We start from the raw sequence: 18,939 nt of genomic DNA on the forward strand, positions 1-18,939 counted from the left end.
GTGAGAGTACAATGATCTCAAAATAAAAAGTTTAATTTAAAAAGTATAGGAATAAAGAAGATTGAATGGCTGCAAAATATTCAGTTATGGTGAACTTTCTTATCAATTACCTTATTTTTCACACTCTGAATAATGCTGTGATGAACCTCTTTGCCCCCAAAAATATATATGGTCATGTTTCCTTATTATATTTTGCCAAACTGCTTTCTCAAAAGCTGGTATCAAGTTACACTCTTATCACCAGGGTAGACACAGGTGCCTGTCCTAGGGTATACTCACCAGATTTGCAGTATTTGCCTGGTTTCCTACCAACTCATTTTGTAAGAGTAAAATAGTACTTCATTGCCTCTACTGGCTTTTTTTTCATATTAGGGAGGATGAACATTTTTAAATGTTTATAAATCATTTGTATTATTTTATGATTAGTCTACTCACCAAGAATCAAGGGATTCCTCTAACTCTTCATGCATGAAGCAATGGGCACAGGAAACATGAGCTGGTTAAAAATTGATTGTAAATTTTTAAAACATGGAGTAAAAGTAACAGATTTGGGTGTTAGGGGAATTCTGAGGTGAAATGTAAATTCCGAGAGTTAGTGATGGACAGGGAGGCCTGGCGTGCTGCAGTCCATGGGGTCGCAAAGAGTCGGACATGACTGAGCAACTGAACTGATAACCAAGAAATGGGGAGAATGAGCACACATAACCAGGCAAGGTCAGAGATAAGGACCATTCATGATTTAAGCCTGGGAGAAGTCAGAAAGTGATATCTGTACAGATAGAGGCATTACAGCAGGAACTTCCTAAATCAAGGGCTAGTTGTAGTCTTTCTCAGAGGAGAGAAGGGGCCCAGGGGTGGGTAAATATACAAAAATCATGCAAGAATCAAATGGCTTAGAAATACAAATGGCAGAAAGCTAGAGAAGTAGCCCAGGGCACTACTTTAATCCCAGAAACAAGGTCCTATTGTGTCTTTTAAAACGAGTAGAGAATGAGGGTTGTTTGAGGGTGTGTGTGACTACCCCTGCAAAGTGGAGAACGGGGAATGTCAGACTGGTGGACGTTTGGTTCACCTGAGAGAAACATGAAGGCAGGAAATCACACTGCTTGTAACAGGAATAAAGGTGCAGCAAAAGAACACTGCACCATTTGTCTTAAAAAGGAGAGTTAGACGTGAAGAAAAAGTGATTTCTCCAGACCAGCCTTCTCGGTCTGTAAAACTGCAAGGCTAGAGAACCCTTCTGTGACCACCCGTGGATAATCACATCTCAATTACACCTACAAGAAAAGAAAAGGGGCCCATATTACAGAATCTGTGTGCTGGAGAGAAGGACAGAGACCTCTGTATATCTAATCTTCCACCCTCAGCAGGAATCTCCTCTGAAACCTTAGACAAACCTCTGATAAGTCCACAGACAGTTTCATCTTGAATACTGACCTTGACAGGAATTTATTTCAGCAAAAGATAGCTTCATCTATTTTTGTAATACTATAATTGCCAGAAAATTCTTTTTCTGAATTGATTATTTTCTTATTTCTCATTCTTACCCGTAAACTCTAGTTCTCTCTCTGTAATTACACAGAACAATGACAATCATAGTTTATATTTAATATATATATGTTTATATTTAATGAGTGCTGCCTGTTTGACACTGTGTATATTATATGCATTATTGCCTTTAGTTCCCACAGCAACCTTAAAAATAGGTAGTTTTTTTTTTTTTTTTCAATTATCCCTGCCTTATAGATGAAGAAATGGAAGGCAGAGAGATTATGTAAAATTCCCAAGTTGGTGAATGGGGACAGCCAATATTTGAGCCCAGGCTTTTTTTAGTTTCTGCTAAGCTGCCTCACGGGTCTGAGCCCATGCCTTCATAAGAGCCCTGCCAGTGTTGGAAGCCAGCTCCTCCATAAGAAGCACAGACTTCTGCCACTAGAATATTGTTGAATCTGCCTCTAGAAACTTTTCCTTGAAAAGTATGGTCAGATGACATAAAAGGATAGATTGTATGAACTGTTTTGTGCTTATTTACTGATAGATGTTTGCTTATTAGACGTCTGATAGACATGTGGAAGAATTTGTTTGGAGACCTGCTTTCATTATGACTTAGTAGTGACTTTGTAGGGAGACAACTAATCTCACCCATTTCTATATCTGCTAAAACATCTGCATTATTTACAAAAACAAACTAAAAAGAACCTCAGTGAATGATCAAACAGCTCAGGACAGCCAGCAACAAGTGGTTCTAGAGATAGGTTTACAAGAGTGAGGAGGACACACCAAGGGACCTGACCCGTGTGGAGTGGAGGGAAGTGATGGGCTCCCTCTCTGAACACGGACCTCTCTGCTCAGTCCCAAGACTGCAGCTGCTCTCAGCACACTCAGCGTCCTGAGACCAGTGGAGCTTCAAGGACTCAGCCTCCAGCCTTCATCATTTTCACACTTGCTGCTGCCCATCCCAACTTTGGACAAGCTGATGTGAGATTTTGGTTCACTCAAGGCTAGCTTGTCTATGTATAAAAGACTATTCAGGTGTTGATTTTGTTTTCAAAGATTGATATTCACTTTATTAAAGTCACTACTTTTTAATAACCTCATTCTTCCTCAGGTTCTAGATTCAGTTTATAAATCCTGTTATTCAAGTTGTGCCTAGCAGTTTTAGCAGTTACTCTAATGGCCTTTGAACAATATTTGATGCATTTAAAACTAGTTAATTAAATACTTTCACATATTTTACATTGCATATATAAATTTAATATATTTTATTTCCCTTTAATTTGATTGCCTGATTGGCAGACTTTCCAAGTACTGAGTATTTCATATAAATCTAATAAATTGAGTTTATAAATATCATGAACCATGAGTTAAATGTTGAAATATTGTATTATATAGTTAGTAAGAATTCCACTGCAAACCAGACATCTGAATCGATTACTTCAGACAATTTACATTGAAGTTACAAAGCTGTCAGTCAAAGGTAATTCCCAAACATAAGTATGTAAAATATTGTATTTTAACTTTTCTTGATGCAAAAATATTAGTATTATTGGGTTTTAATTTTCTATGATATTTCTCTACTCAGTTTTCAATTCTGAGACTGTAAGATGCTTACCTTTTAAGGAGGGCAAGTACCATCCTAGTTAACTAATAACCAGAGTGTTTAATCAGGACCTTGATGAGATGCAGTACACCTTTTTAATACTTGATTCCATAACTTTAAGAGTGGTGTGCCATGTATCTACATTTTTGGATTCAAGGCACACACATTATGTCTTTTTCCCTGAGTCTGCTCATAGAAATCTGTTAACTCCCCATTCATGTGCCAAATTGACCACATGATTGATTCTCTGTCTCCAAACGTCTATCTATACATAATCGTCTTCCTGCCCAGGCTGAAAGACCTCTGACCAGGCCAGATCCCTGCATTATTTTTCATTGACTTTCTAAAATTACAAATAATAAAATGAATTTTGGAGGTCTCTCCTGTGACTTGAAGTTGTAGGTGATGTGAAAATTTCACTGACAATCTTATTTTAACCTAATCTTAGGTTTTTATCTTGTCAAACTTAGGCTGAAATCATTTGGGATGCTAACTCTGCCATCTTGTCCAGTTTCATGTTATCCTCGAATGTGATCAACTTCTCATTCTTATCTGAGATATTGATGAGAGTGTTGACTGGAACGGAGCATGCATGGAACCTTGGGACATCTCTCTTCAGGTTGCCTTTGGTCTGTCAGTCAGCTTCCTTCAGAGATGTCATCCCTATCTGCTCATGGGCATCATCTGGGGAGTTTACCAAAACCTGACCTCTGGAATCCACTCCAGGATCTAAAGGGCCGTGGCACAGGCATCTCAGACCTTTAACAGCTTCCTAGGCTGCTCTTAAGCAACTGTTTCAGCACTAGTCTAAAGATTAGCTTTTGCCACTGCTGCTTCTGTTTCCCTGACTTGATTATGAGGACAGAACTTGGACTTTGTCAAGTGCCTTGCTTAAGTCTGGCCTCACTAGGTCTAAAGCACCCCCATCTACCTGTAGGGTAATCATAGCCGTAAAAGGAAACCGTATCTTGGCATGACTTTTCCTTATGACACAGACTGGCTTTAAATGTTTGCCTCCTGCTTCATCATATACTCAGAAAAATCCCCTGAGAAAGACGTTAAATGGACTAGTCTTCAGCATTTACCATAGTCTCCCTTCTAAGCACTTAGGTCCTTTCCTCCCTCTGCATTGCCCCTCCCCCACTGAATCCTCCAGCTCTGTCCTTGGTCTCCGAGGTTAGTTTCTCAATAATTATCTGTGATGAATCACTGACCTTATCGTCAGCTTTCTTTTATCCACGAATATAAATTTTCCAGGTCTGAAAAAATAAGCATAAACAAAATAGGTATATATTTTTAAAAATAAAACCATACCAAAATGAATTCCAGCATCAAGATGTGAAAAATAGGCTCTGTATCAATGACTCTAGTTGTCTTGAATACTTAAAAATAACTTGTCCACTTTTTATCTGAATTGTACTCTGGCAAAATGATCTTTCTGTATTTAGGGTTGTTAATAACTTTGCTGCTTCTACCATTCTCTTTGTGTTCTTATTTTCTGGTATTCCCAAAAGCCTGACCCTTTCCCCCAGCTGCTACCTACCCCTCTCCACACCCAAGCCCTGCCCTGCCTCTGTCTACACTCACTATCCATTCTTTCTGGTTTAGAATAATACTTATAATAGAAATGCATTTTATCTTATGGAAAACACTGTCATAGAACATGATCTCCTTTCCAAATCCCCAGTTTGTACGGGCATCTGTCTGAGATGTGTGACTCTAAATCTCCCTGGCTAACCACCTATCTTGAAAATCTCTTCTTCCAACTGGGAAAGATATTTGCTAACATGCCTATGATAACCTCTTCATGGAGGGCTTTTTCTTGGTCCCTTTCCTGGCTACAGTAGAACATCCTCCTGACTCAGGGCTCCATTCTCCCTTCGTCCCCTTTCTTCTCAACCTCCCTCACTTCACTCCAATTTCTGCTTTATCCAAAAGCTCAGATTTCTTTATTTTCTCTCACAAAAGGCTTTAATGGCCCAATCGGTAAGAGACTTGACTCTTACTGATTAAACGTGAGCGCAAATCTTCAACTACAAAAAAACTATCTTTACTTTCCCAATAAGGCAGTTTTCATTCTCAGAAACACAATTACTTGATCCACTCACTGAGATGAACAGGGCACATTTGTGTTCCATCTATTCACATCCTGAATTTTATGTCAGCTCGCCTTTATAGGTGAGTATGCAGATAGGTGGTAAGAAGGTGAGTGGGCATGGTGGGGAGGTGCTGGGTCAGGGGAAGGAGAGGATGTGGGCAGGAGTGGGAGGCTGGGGATTGGAAAGTAGGAGTACAGGTGGTACTCTGCAAGCTTGAGCCTTCCTAGAGCTGGGAAGATACCTGCAGCAGTCCAAACCTCTTAGAATTCTCTTGTCCATTATCCCTTAAAACCCACCACCTGAATTCCTGCCTTCATTCTTTTTTCCTTTCTGTTGGCAAGGACGCACACTGATTTTCCTTAGTACACTGACTGCTTATAAGTGTTCTTTGATTCCAGAGAGAAGCAGGTGATTCTAAGTAGAAATAAATAGCACCAAGTTTTGTAAATTCGTAACTCTTATTATGACACTACGCAAAGAATTTTGCAAGGTAAATTTTAGCCTCATCATAGCAGAAGACATCGTATGCAGAGAAGATTGCCAATAATGGAAATGAGACTCAGAAAATATAATAGCAGTGTTTTTGAATATTATGGAGTTCAATGGAAATTTTGAATAAACAGATAATTGGATTTATTATTCTGTAATAGAGGAATCATGGTACTAGACAGAGTATAAAGGTGTCATCTTGTGGTTCTCATTCCAGGGTTAACAGCGGCAGTATTGTTGATGAAAGTAAATGGAATTATGTTCATTTAAAAAGCATCTCAAAAAACTGTCAATTAGAAAACCTTTGTTAAGCATTATTGAATGTATTTCCTTGGTCTCCTGTAAGATCTCATTTTTAGCAACTTTAAAGAAGAGAATGAGGTTGGTACTCACCATCTACCACCCACCCACACACACAAGCCACCCAGTTTCAAGACACCTGGAACCACCCATAAGGCCTCATATTAAGTTCAGGGAGGTTGTTTTTTTTTTTAATTTTAGAATTTTTGCATATATTTGCATGTTGACTTTTAAACATATGGAATCATACATACAAAAATAAGTTTGATAGCATCCTGCTGTTTTGGTGGCCAAACTTGATTCAAAGAATTATCACGTGTAAAGAATTCTAAATTGATTAGATCCTGGAGTATAGGAGAAAAGAAATATATAGAGACACGGAGATTTAAGGAAACAAATGGGCTATATGAAAAGAAATTTACACCATGAATGGTCTAATTAACTCTACTTAAAAATATTCTTTTGTTAATATTGCCTGTAAGCTTGTATCCAATTCAATAACAAAAAGGTGGGTTTTTTCCTCACTCCTCAACCTGGGAATTCTGGGAGATTTCCTTAAGCTTATTGTTACACTGCAGAAGCACCCGAAAGAGTCAGATGTAGACAACTGTGGAATCGTGACATCCTAATATCACTGAGAAACATTTTTATGTGACTGCTGGCATTTTGTGGAAAAGAAAGTAAGTGTAAAGCAGTTAGTTTCTAAAACAATAATTATGGGGCAGGATTTCCTTAGCTTTCAGTTTCCTCTGAAAGAAGAATGTCTTATGTTTTGGTCTCTTACCATATGCCCATTATTGACCTCCCTTGTTTCCAGAAGTCACATAATATCTGTTGCTGTATTTTCAGAACAGGTTTCTCTCCTTTCTTCCAATCATCAAAGCAAAACATAACTGTAAAATCAAGTTCAAATGTTCAGAGAGGGTGAAAATGTTCCAAAATCACATAGGCAAGTAATAACCTATCTTCCAGATCCTTCTGTTTGCATACATAACCTATTACACACATATAATTTGTTTGAAAAAGCCAAATTGTTTTATATGTACTGCATAAAACTTGCTTTTTTTAAAAAACTTAACACATTGTGAATGTTTTCCATGCTTGTTTATGCATCTCCCTCTTGTTTTGAATGTCTGCTTAATATTCTGTGTTTTTATATATCATAAATTTATATGATATATCATATTTTTATATATGATATAAAATAATTTTTTATATTATTTCATATCATAATTTAACTACCATATTGATAGACTTTTAAGTTGTTTCCAATTATTCATTACCATAGATATTTCCATAATAATCATACTTAGGTAAATTATCTTTGTGCCTGTATGTGGACATTGCAGTGAAGAAGAGAAGTTAGACTGTTTCAAGAAATGAAATTGTCAGGAGTAATACATATAATAGAATATTACTCAGGCATAAAAAAAAGAATGAAATCTTGCCTTTTGTGACAACATGGATGGGTCTAGAAGGAATTATGCTAAGTGAAATAAGTCAGACAGAGAAAGATAAATACTGTATGATTTCACTCATATGTGGAATATAAACCAACAAGCATATTAAATAGAAACAGACTCACAGATACAGAGAACAAGCTAGTGATTGCCAGACAGGAGGGGGTTGTGGATTGTATATAACAGGTAAAGGGGATTAAAACATACAAACTTCCAGTAATGACATGGAGGTGGTAATGTACAGCACAGGGACTATAGTCGATAAAGATGGAATAAATTTGTATGGTGATAGTTGTTTACTAAACCTATCATGGTGATCAGATTATAATGTATATAAATGTTGGGTCACTATATTGTACACCTGGAACTAATGTAATATCTTATATTGACAGTACTTCAATACAAAAAGAAAAAGAAAAAAATAATCTTTTGTGACATGTGAAAATAATATGAAATTCAAATACCAGCATCCAAAAACAAAGTTTTACCTGAATTTTAAATAAAAGCTATTACCCTGCCCTAAGGATACAGTCTTAGATGAACCCTGAATTATAGATACTCAAACACAATGTTATAAGGTTATAGAAATGAAAAAGATAGATTCTCTTTTAGGGAAATCTCCAGAACCTGTGAATATGTTACTTGACATGGTATAAAGGACTTTGAAGACATGATTAAAGATCTTGAGATGAGGTTTCCGGGACTATTCATATGAACCCAGAGTAATCATAGAATTCTTATAAGAGGCAGACCAGAGGGACAGTGAGGAGTGGTGTGATGGCAGAAGCAGAGAGAGATTTAAAGATACACGCCTGCTGCCTTTGAAGATGGAAACAGTGTGGGTGGCTTCCAGAAGCTTGGGAAAGCCAAGGAAACCGCCTCTAGAACTTGCAGAAGGAACACAGACCTGCCAATCGTTTAATGGTAGCCCAGTGAAAGCCATTTCAGACTTCTGCCTCCCAGGATTACAAAGGTATAAATTGGTGTTGTTTTAGTTTGGGGTAAAACTGGAATCAAGATTGCCGGGAGAAATATAAATAACCTCAGATATGCAGATGACACCACCCTTATGGCAGAAAGTGTAGAGGAACTCAAAAGCCTCTTGATGAAACTGAAAGTGGAGAGTGAAAAAGTTGGCTTAAAGCTCAACATTCAGAAAATGAAGGTCATGGCATCCGGTCCCATCACTTCATGGTAAATAGATGGGGAAACAGTGGAAACAGTGTCAGACTTTATTTTTCTGGGCTCCAAAATCACTACAGATGGTGACTGCAGCCATGAAATTAAAAGACGCTTACTCCTTGGAAGGAAAGTTATGACCAACCTAGATAGCATATTCTAAAGCAGAGACATTACTTTGCCAACAAAAGTTCATCTAGTCAAGGCTATGGTTTTTCCTGTGGTCATGTATGGATGTGAGAGTTGGACTGTGAAGAAGGCTGAGCGCCAAAGAATTGATGCTTTTGAACTGTGGTGTTGGAGAAGACTCTTGAGAGTCCCTTGGACTGCAAGGAGATCCAACCAGTCCATTCTGAAGGAGATCAGCCCTGGGATTTCTTTGGAAGGACTGATGCTAAAGCTGAAACTCCAGTGCTTTGGCCACCTCATGCGAAGAGTTGACTCATTGGAAAAGACTCTGATGCTGGGAGGGATCAGGGGCAGGAGGAGAAGGAGACGACAGAGGATGAGATGGCTGGATGGCATCACTGACGCAATGGACGTGAGTCTCAGTGAACTCCGGGAGTTGGTGATGGACAGGGAGGCCTGGCGTGCTGGGATTCATGGGGTCGCAAAGAGTCGGACGTGACTGAGCGACTGATCTGATCTGAATTTGTCACCACGGCACTAGAATGCAGACGATTAGGGACAGTTAAATGGAAGATAGTATTTCAACTGACTTTGATATATAGCTAGGATTCTGATAGAAATGAGAAATGGAATTCTCAGCAAGAGAGCAGCATGGGCAAAAGGCACAGAGGTGAGAAAATATCAGGTATGTCTGATAGATATTAAAAAGCATGGGTGCCAGTAAGGAAGGAGAGCCTGGGAGACACAAAACAATACCTGACCTTACACGCTCTGTGAGCAGGGAGTGCTTACATGACCTCAGAGAGGAGGCGGAGGGGATCCTCTGTGGCAAGGCCTTGGAAAAATAATATGTGTCTGGCGGCTCAACTAGAGTTGAGTGAAGGGTGGGAGGGACGCTCTACCAAGGGGAATGGGATAGCAAAGAGCAAGAATCCATCACTGACAAGAAGGGGCAGGGTAAGGAGCTGCTGGGTGGAGAGGAAGCAGGGAGGTTCAGGGCATGCTAAAGGATGCCTCTAATAACAAGCCAAGGGTTGTGACCTTCTGCAGGGAAACACTGAAGGGATTTGAGGAGGCTAGTAATAGGAGCTGTAATTTGTATCCCTTTGTTCCCTATAGAATGAGCGTGCAAAGCCACATCATGTTCTTTAGCTGCTCCAGGGCTGGCTGGTGAGGGAAATGGACAATTTTTGAGGCAGGGAAAGAAGAGTAGCAAGTAGCTTCAGGTGTTTTGGCTGCAGAGCTCACATCCTCAGACCTTATTTGGTGCGGCATGCAGACAGCTGACTTGTGTAGTATGGAGGCTTGAGTGGCCTGTGGGATGGGTGGGACATTGGAGTAACCCTTGTGAGCCACTTGGTATAGTATCAAGAACCCTGAGCTAGAAATCAGGGAACCTGATTATGCTGCTAAGTTGCTGATGAGAGGCAGAGGGCACTGTTGGGCGAATGGTCTTCTCGAAGACATGGGTCCTTGCTGGAGACTGAGGGAAAGAGAGCGGAATGGGATGCCGCAGACGGATGAGGGCACTGTGCTGTGCTCGTCCATGCAGAAGTACAGCACAGTCGTATGCACGTAGCCCAAAATAAGCGACCAGCCAAATTCTAGCATATCATGAGAAAAATAACTGGGCTTCAAACAGTTGCAGAGGGTTCCCCCTGGAAATCTGCGTTTTGACCAGCATTAATTTTCAGATTTCAAGGGACTCACCATACAAGTCATCATCCATTAGGCAAGAATTCCTGAATCAGCCGTAGGCTAAGTAGTCTTCCAGCTGGAGCTGTGACTAACACTGGAAATCAAAATTTCAAGGGGAATCCAGGGTCACCATTCAGAATTCGGTCTGTGTATTTGCTTGCAAATTATTGGAATATCAGGCCTCTTCCTTAGACTAGATATGGGGCAGAGGATTCAGTAATACAGAGTTCATTCAAATTCAGGCACTACAACAGGGGAGTGACTTGACACAGGAAAGTCCTTTGGACAGTGAAATATACCAGAAACACGCCTTTCTGCCCTGGAAAATGTTGATGGTTATGTTGCACTGGAATTATCCTGGAAAATTTAACTGAACCATTTCTTTTGGTCCTATCTAGAGTATTCTCAGAGAAGGCAATGGCACCCCACTCCAGTACTCTTGCCTGGAAAATCCCATGGACGGAGGAGGAGCCTGGCTAAAAGTCAGACATGACTGAGCGACTTCACTTTCACTTTTCACTTTCATGCATTGGAGAAGGAAATGGCAACCCACTCCAGTGTTCTTGCCTGGAGAATCCCAGGGACGGGGGAGCCTGGTGGGCTGACGTCTATGGGGTCACACAGAGTCAAACACGACTGAAGCGACTTAGCAGCAGCAGCAGCAGAGTATTCTTGCCTGGAGAATCCCAGGGACAGAGGAGCCTAGTGGGCTGTCGTCTACGGGGTCGCACAGAGTCGGACACGATTGAAGCAACTTAGCAGCAGCAGCAGCTTTATGCTTTGGTGAATCAAATTGGTCTCCTTAGATGTCATCTTCAATCAATGAAATTGAAGGTGAACCTGGGGCAACGCCAGGTAAGTTGTAGCATAAGAACAAGAGCAAAGGGAGATCACTCAATAGAAACAAGATCATTTTTTAATACATTTGTGATTGTTGTTATGTATCAGTGAATTGAAGAAATAAGCCTGTGCCAACCAAACTTATTACTACATAGCCATTAATTGTTCATTGCTAAAAGACAGCTTGCTTCCGACTTGAAAATCCAGAATTTGCTTTCTGCTGCCATTAAAAATAACTGCATGGGCATCCTTTATGCTTATGCCAAGAATATTTGTTCTAGAAAGTAAAATTCAGAGAACTCTGAGGAACTTTGAAGTAAATGGTAAAGCAAATAGTATGTCAACATTCTGACATGGAAAATTCTGAAAGAGATGGGAATAACAGACCACCTGACCTGCCTCTTGAGAAACCTGTATGCAGATCAGGAAGCAACAGTTAGAACTGGACATGGCACAACAGACTGGTTCCAAATAAGAAAAGGAGTATGTCAAGGCTGTATATTGTCACCCTACTTATTTAACTTATATGCAGAGTACATCATGAGAAACCCTGGGCTGGAGGAAGCACAAGCTGGAATCAAGATTGCCAGGAGAAATATCAATAACCTCAGATATGCAGATGACACCACCCTTATGGCTGAAAGTGAAGAACTAAAGAGCCTCTTGATGAAAGTGAAAGAGGAGAGTGAAAAAGTTGGCTTAAAGCTCAGCATTCAGAAAACTAAAATGATGACATCTGGTCCCATCACTTCATGGCAAATAGATGGGGTAACAGTGGAAACAGTGGCTAACTTTATTTTGGGGGGCTCCAAAATCACTGTAGATGGTGATTGCAGCCATGAAATTAAGACGCTTGCTCCTTGGAAGGAAAGTTATGACCAACATAGACAGCATATTAAAAAGCAGAGACATGACTTTGCCAACAAAGGTCCGTTTAGTCAAGGCTATGGTTTTTCCAGTAGTCATGTATGGGTGCGAGAGTTGGACTATAAAGAAAGCTGAGTGCCGAAGAATTGATGCTTTTTGAACTGTGGTGTTGGAGGAGACTCTTGAGAGTCCCTTGGACTGCAAGGAGATCCAACCAGTCCATTCTAAAGGAAATCAGTCCTGAATATTCATTGAAAGGACTGATGTTGGAGCTGAAACTTCAATACTTTGGCCACCTGATGCGAAGAGCTGACTCATTGGAAAAGATCCTGATGCTGGGAAAGATTGAAGGTGGGAGGAGAAGGGGACAACAGAGAATGAGATGATTGGATGGCATTACTGACTCAATGGGCATGAGTTTGAGTAAACTCTGGGAGTTGGTGATGGACAGGGAGGCCTGGCGTGCTGCAGTCCATGGGGTCACAAAGAGTTGGACACGACTGAGTGACTAAAGTGAATTGAAATGATGTGAACATCCTGGATACTTTGTGTAATTTTCTCAGCCACTATTAACACAAGAAATGAAGCACTGGAAAGCTGCCAGAGAAATGATCAGCGATGTTGGAGTGCTTTGCCTTGAGTGTGTTTGGATGAAGTAGTGGATGTCCCAGAGGCAGTTGGGAAGTCGAGTGCAGAAAGCAGATTTCTGTGCAGCAAATCAGTCATCTCTCAGCCATGTTCTTCCTGCTGGGCCTACCAGAGGCTTCCTTCATTTTGTGATTTTAACCCTGCAGTCCTTCCTACCACACCATTCCACCAAACCCTAATTGAAGCCTCTCTATGGAAATCTTCAAGGAAGTTAGCATCGAGGAGACAGCCTAGGATTTTCAGAAAGACAGTCAGTGAAAACCAATGAGGTGTTTGCAGAGAAGAGAGAGGATCAGAATAAAGAGGAGAAAGGCTGTTACCCTGATGGTGATGTCACCTGTATCTCCTTTTATTTTTCGAGACTTCAGGGCCTACATGTTAATTGCATTTTGACATCTATATTAACCCCTGAACTGTGTTCCTCCCAAATTCATAAGTTGAAGCCCTAGGCTCCAGGACCTCAGAATACAACTGTATTTGCAGATAATTTTAAAGAGGTGATTGTGAGGTTATTAGGGTTTCCTCATGGGGCTTAGAGGACTGGTGTCCTACAAGAGGCTGGAGAGACACCAGGGTTGTGTGAGCACAGAGAGCTACGTGAGAAGGTCTGCAGCAGGAAGGTGGCCGTCTGCAAACAAAGGAAAGAGGCCTCAGAAGAAACCAGTCCTGCTGACACCTTGATTTCAGACTTCTAGCCTCCAGACTGGGAGAAAAACGCATTTTGTTTAAGTCATGCAGTCTGTAGTATCATTTTATGGTGGTCCTAGCAAATGAAGACAGCTCCAGTGTTGGCAAACTCTCTAGCTTTTTGGGTAACTTTTCCTTTTAATTCAAACAACAATGACAGTGAAACAAACAACCCTCTCCCCACTCCAAAAACTATATATATATATATATATATATTTATATAATGATAGTCTGAAATCCCATCCTGTGCCTTGTGGAGATCTCATGTTCTCATATTCTCTACCCCTCACCACCCTGGTGAATTTTAAGAATTTGCTTAGAAATGATTTTTCTTTTCCATTAAATGAATTGGTCTCCCCTGTACCCTTCAGGTGGCTTTCTTGCTCTGACTGATATTCCTTGTTTACTAATCATTCATCTTTTGCTATCTCGTAACTTGTGAAGTGAAATTTGCTCAATCATGTCTGACTCTTTACGACCCTGCAGACTGTAGCCCACTGGGCTCCTCTGTCCATGGAATTCTCCAGGCAAGAATACTGGAGGGGGTAGCCTTTCTCTTCTCCAGGGGATCTTCCCAACCCGGGGATCAAACTCAGGTCTCCTGCATTGCAGGCAGATTCTTTACCATCTGAGCCCCCTTTATTTTCTTAGGCTCCAAAATGGGCATGAATAGTTCCTCCAAGTATCAGGGAGTCTGTGTCAATGTTTAACAAAGGCTGATTGAGATATTAGATATAAGAGGAGGCAATGATGATGCAAAAAAAGAGAAAATTTAAAACTGGTTTCTAGACAGGATGTCTTCTGGAATCTCATCCTAGGGGCTTCCCTAGGCGGTCTTGGTCCTGAGCTCCCTATACCCTGTCATGAAGGGATCCCCTGACCTCTGTGCACATGACTAAGCTTATTCTCCTTTAGCCAGAGTGGAGACCTGTCAGTCTCACTGACAGGTGAGTGACTGTCAGCTCAGTCCCAAAGAAAAGGGAATAGTTCTTCTTTATAAAGTTGGGATCAAAGCATCATTTATTTTCTCCCTGGGTGTATGGTCGACAGAGGAAAATCCCACCCTTTAGAGGACAGCCTCACACCCACTCCCAGGGTGTGACACCCCCACCCCCACAGCAAGGCAACTTCATGACTCTGTGCTTCATTTCCCAAAGTCTGGCACGCAGTTGTGTAACTAAAAGGAGTAGTTAGATAGGAGACAGTATGTGAGATTCATTAATTAAAAATGAATCTTAAAAAAAAAAACCCACAAAATGTCTGTGATGTGTAAGAGACTCCATTCCTGGGTTTAGTAGAGGGTGAAAGAATCACGCCTTAGAGTATTACTTTCCCAGAGGGTTTCTTCATGGTGGCTGAAAGTTGTGAACAAATAAGAAATGTTTCCCTGTGAAAGAAGAACATTTAGGGATAAGGAGAGACATCATTCGAAAGTATATGCTTTTCTCATCTTCTTCTTTCCCAATTATAATCTTGCAACACCTGTACCATAATGATTACAACCATAAAATAGACCTCCTGAGCTAGACTGGTAATTCCACTTCACTGTAAAAATAACAACAGCAGCATCTATAAAAGTAGTAAAGATATAAGTGAAAGTCGCTCGTCTGTGGCTAAAGAGGCCACTCTTTGCAACCCCATGGACTATACAGTCCATGGAATTCTTCAGGCCAGAATACTGGAGTGGGTAGCCGTTCCCTTCTCCAGGCGATCTTCCCAACCCAGGGATCGAACCCAGGTCTCCCGTATTGTGGGCAGTTTACCAGCTGAGCCACAAGGGAAGCCCAAGAATACTGGAGTGGGTAGCCTATCCCTTCTCCATCAGATCTTCCTGACCCAGGAATTGAACCAGGATCTCCTGGATTGCAGGTAGATTCTTTACCAACTGAGCTATGAGGGAAGCCCAGTAAAGATACAGACACCATCTATTGGGGTTTTAAAATGTGAGAGGCCTTGCCCTATTGCGTTACAAAAATTATCTTGATTGGTCTTCATCACAATTTATTCTGAAGTAGACTTCCCTGGTGGCTCAGACTGTAAAGAATCCACCTGCAATGCAGGTGACCTGGGTTGGGAAGTTCCCCTGGAGGAGGGCATGGCAACCCACTCCAGTATTCTTGCCTGGAGAATCCCCATGGACAGAGGAGCCCGGCAGGCTACAGTCCATGGGGTTGCAAAGAGTTGGACACAACTGGGCAACCAAGCACACACACAGGCAATGTTACCTTCATTTTTTAGGTGAAGAAACTGTGTTTAGAAAGTGAAACAATTTACCCATTAACCTCACCTCTCAGAAAGAGTTGTTTTCTTTTTTAACCTTTACTCTCTTTACTTTTCCTTCCTAAGCTGATTCCAGGGCTCTCCTTTTGTCTAAGAGAACATGATGCTGACCGTATCTTTCTTATGTGGATACTGGCATTCCTCTTAGCCAGGATCATATGTAATGATCGTTTGTTTTTTCCCCCAGGAAAAACTGATTATCCTGAATTGATTTTGGAAACATAAAATGGTTTTAAGGTGGGCAATTTAATTAACTTGGATTAAGATTCAGTGAGAGGCTAAAGAGGCCACTATGGCGACTGCACCACCATGAGAGGACCAAGTTGAACAAGAGACTGTCTCTGCTTCAAGGATTCTGCATTAGTACTGTCAACAGAAGCCACCTCTTTAGGAACAAATTCCCTGTACATGGGCTGTATGGGGCACATGCTCTCTGTAAAAGGTTTCAAGTAGAATGCTTTGAGGTGCTAAGCTTATTCTTGGTGCTCTGAGAATAGGAAATGAATTCCTCTACATCATCCATTTCAAATGTCATCTGGAAACAATTATGGGCCAATAGCTCTTCAAAATGACTCACAAGTGATACTCTTGGCAATTGGTGGCCAAATGTTTGTGGAGAAGAGAAAAACCCTCTCTTTTCTAACCACAGATGAAAATACAGTAATTGATAAAAACAACTCCTCCTTAAATGGTCTTTTGGGGAAGGGCCAAGGTGACAGGCTGTGCAGGTAGTCAGGTAACTAGAAAGCACATACTCTACAGCAGTCACTAGTCTAAGTAATCCTCAACTTACTGGCAAAACACCAAGGAAAGGAATTAGCAGATTGGGCAATGATAAACCATGGGCAGCCAAAGGGTGAAGCTATTAAAATTTCTTGGTTTGGAAAATGAGGTCAAGAAATGTAGCATTGCACAATAGCATCTTATTTTGAAAGAAAAATTACTTATATACCTTTCAGAAAAACTGATAATCACTAGTCAATACTTGTAGTGGGCAATATCTCTCTGGTGAGAATGATGTTATTATTTATGTGTATTAATTTTGTAAAGCTCATAGTCTTATGAAATCTGCTTTCTGGGTGAGGGAAAAAAGACAGTAGCATGCTAGTGTGGCATCATTCCAGTTTGGAATCCAATGGGATCATCCCAATCATGGCTGTGTTGTGATTCTCATCATCCTTAGATGCTTTGGCCTTTGCGGACCCCTCCTCTATTTAAAAGTTAAAATTGAATTCACAACTTCATTGGTATAAAGACAAACAATTCAGACTAGATTCATTGTTGTATATTCATATTCAGTATAGTCTTTTTCCCTTTTGATTCTAAAAGAAAGTAAAATGAGATTTTTGGAGGATCCTAAAAGTATTAATATGACGAGTTCTAGGCACTGTGCCTAAATGGATAGGTTGGCCCCGCGCCCAATTGAAAATACTCTTTACCTGACTCTCTTGCAGCTGAATATAGCCTTGTGACATCAGCTCAGGATTTCTTGGAAATTCTGGAAGGGGTGATGCTTCCCTCTTCCTTATTCTTTCTGCCTAGAATTAAGGATGTGAAACCCACAGATACAGCAGCCATCTCGTAACAAGGAGATGATAATGTTTTCTTATTAAGGAGAGTAGAGCAGAAAATAGAAGAAGTCTCTCTTCTAAGGACACTTTGAGTTGCAGTGTTAGACATACATCTTGTTAGATAAGGGGGGTGGTCAGGAAGATAAATCCTACTTGTTTAAACTGGTGGGGATTTGGCTTTTTGATATGAGCAGCTGTCTTCTAACTCGTGATGCTGCAGGGCCTCAGCACCATTCTCAGCAGTAAGTGCAATGTCAGGACTTTACACAAACCTGTTCCAAAATCAGGAAGCAGCCTGAGGACCTGGAAACGTGTAATATCTACTGGCACAGAGAATGACTACAAGACTTACTAGTTCTCTGAGAAAAAATACAGAATGAAGAAGTTTTGCCCTTTCCAGGTGTGATTACAAAGCTGATGGACCCTAAGAAACCATACTTAACAAACCCACAGAAGCCTTCAATTAATCATGACACATGGGACCTTGAGATGCAGGCTTCAGCTGCCTATGCTCAGTGATTACGTCTGCAGTTACTGAGGGGTCTGAAAGGGAAAAATATGATGGAAAAGAGAATGAACTCCATTTTTTCAGTGACATTTGGCTGCCAGTAAGGACCCTTTGGCACTGGGGTAAAAAGCTCCAGGGCCTATACAGAAGGACAGAGATCTCTGCAAGAGAAGGTCAGTGGACAAACTTGAGGTGGGCTCCGTTCCTGCTCTTTCATAATCCCAGGAGCAGGCAGTAATGTGTTCCTGGATCCTGGTGTTGAGCTGGGTGCCTTAGCAAGTCTGTAGTAGCAAGTGAAAAACTCAACTATGTGAAATAAAAGCTGTATGAGAAAGGTTTCTTGCTGGGATTCGTAGGGTAAATGAGTTAGAAGTTGAAGACGTGAAGAACAATAGTCCCTGTGAGTCTATTATGAGAAAGTCAGACAATTTATCTTTAGATGAAATACTTTGGGGAAGATCCTACTCTACTAAGGGCTGGTGACTAGAGTAATATTTTTTACAAATTCATTTTTATTTATAATATTTTGGTCACTTTTTTATTCAACAAACATTTATTCACTGCTAGTGTGTGACTGATGCTGAAGCCCCAATACTTTGGCCACCTGATGCAAAGACCTGACTCATTGGAAAAGACCCTGATGCTGGGAAGGACTGAAGGCAGGAGAAGAGGGAGGGTGACAGAGAATGAGATGGTTGGATGGCATCACCAAATCAATGCACATGAGTTTGAGCAAACTCCAGGAGATAGTGAAGGACAGGGAAGACTGCCGTGTAGTTCACGGGGTTGCAGAGTCGGCCATGGCGTAGTGACTGAGCAACAAGTGTGAGTCAAACACTGAAAGAAACAGACTACATTCCTGCGTTTAGGAGGGTGAGTGAACTGGTAGTGTAACAGAACGTAGCCCTGTCTATGGCTGTGCAGCATTTCTCCCCACCTCCTCCAATTACTGGGAAATTAGTGGGTAATTACCCAGGGGTGTTAGTGGTCCTGTTCAGCCATTGATCAGTGCTAGTGGGCCCCTTCCCCAAGTGGCTGTCATTGAGTGACCGTTAGTGGTTCTGTTCAGCCATTGGTTGACACT

General features: G+C 41.0%; 1 long non-coding RNA gene across 1 annotated transcript; it reads right to left on the reverse strand.

The window, feature by feature from the left end:
• Nucleotides 1-3,051: 3,051 nt before the first annotated feature.
• Nucleotides 3,052-18,914, reverse strand: LOC133255524 (uncharacterized). Its single transcript, XR_009738961.1, has 4 exons — nucleotides 18,828-18,914; nucleotides 17,216-17,314; nucleotides 6,773-6,881; nucleotides 3,052-4,359 (listed from the first exon to the last, which is right to left on the reverse strand). It is a non-coding gene; the product is annotated as an uncharacterized LOC133255524 (long non-coding RNA).
• Nucleotides 18,915-18,939: the final 25 nt, after the last annotated feature.

The sequence above is a fragment of the Bos javanicus genome, chromosome 10 (assembly GCF_032452875.1).
Source record: "Bos javanicus breed banteng chromosome 10, ARS-OSU_banteng_1.0, whole genome shotgun sequence".
Lineage (NCBI taxonomy): Eukaryota > Metazoa > Chordata > Mammalia > Artiodactyla > Bovidae > Bos > Bos javanicus.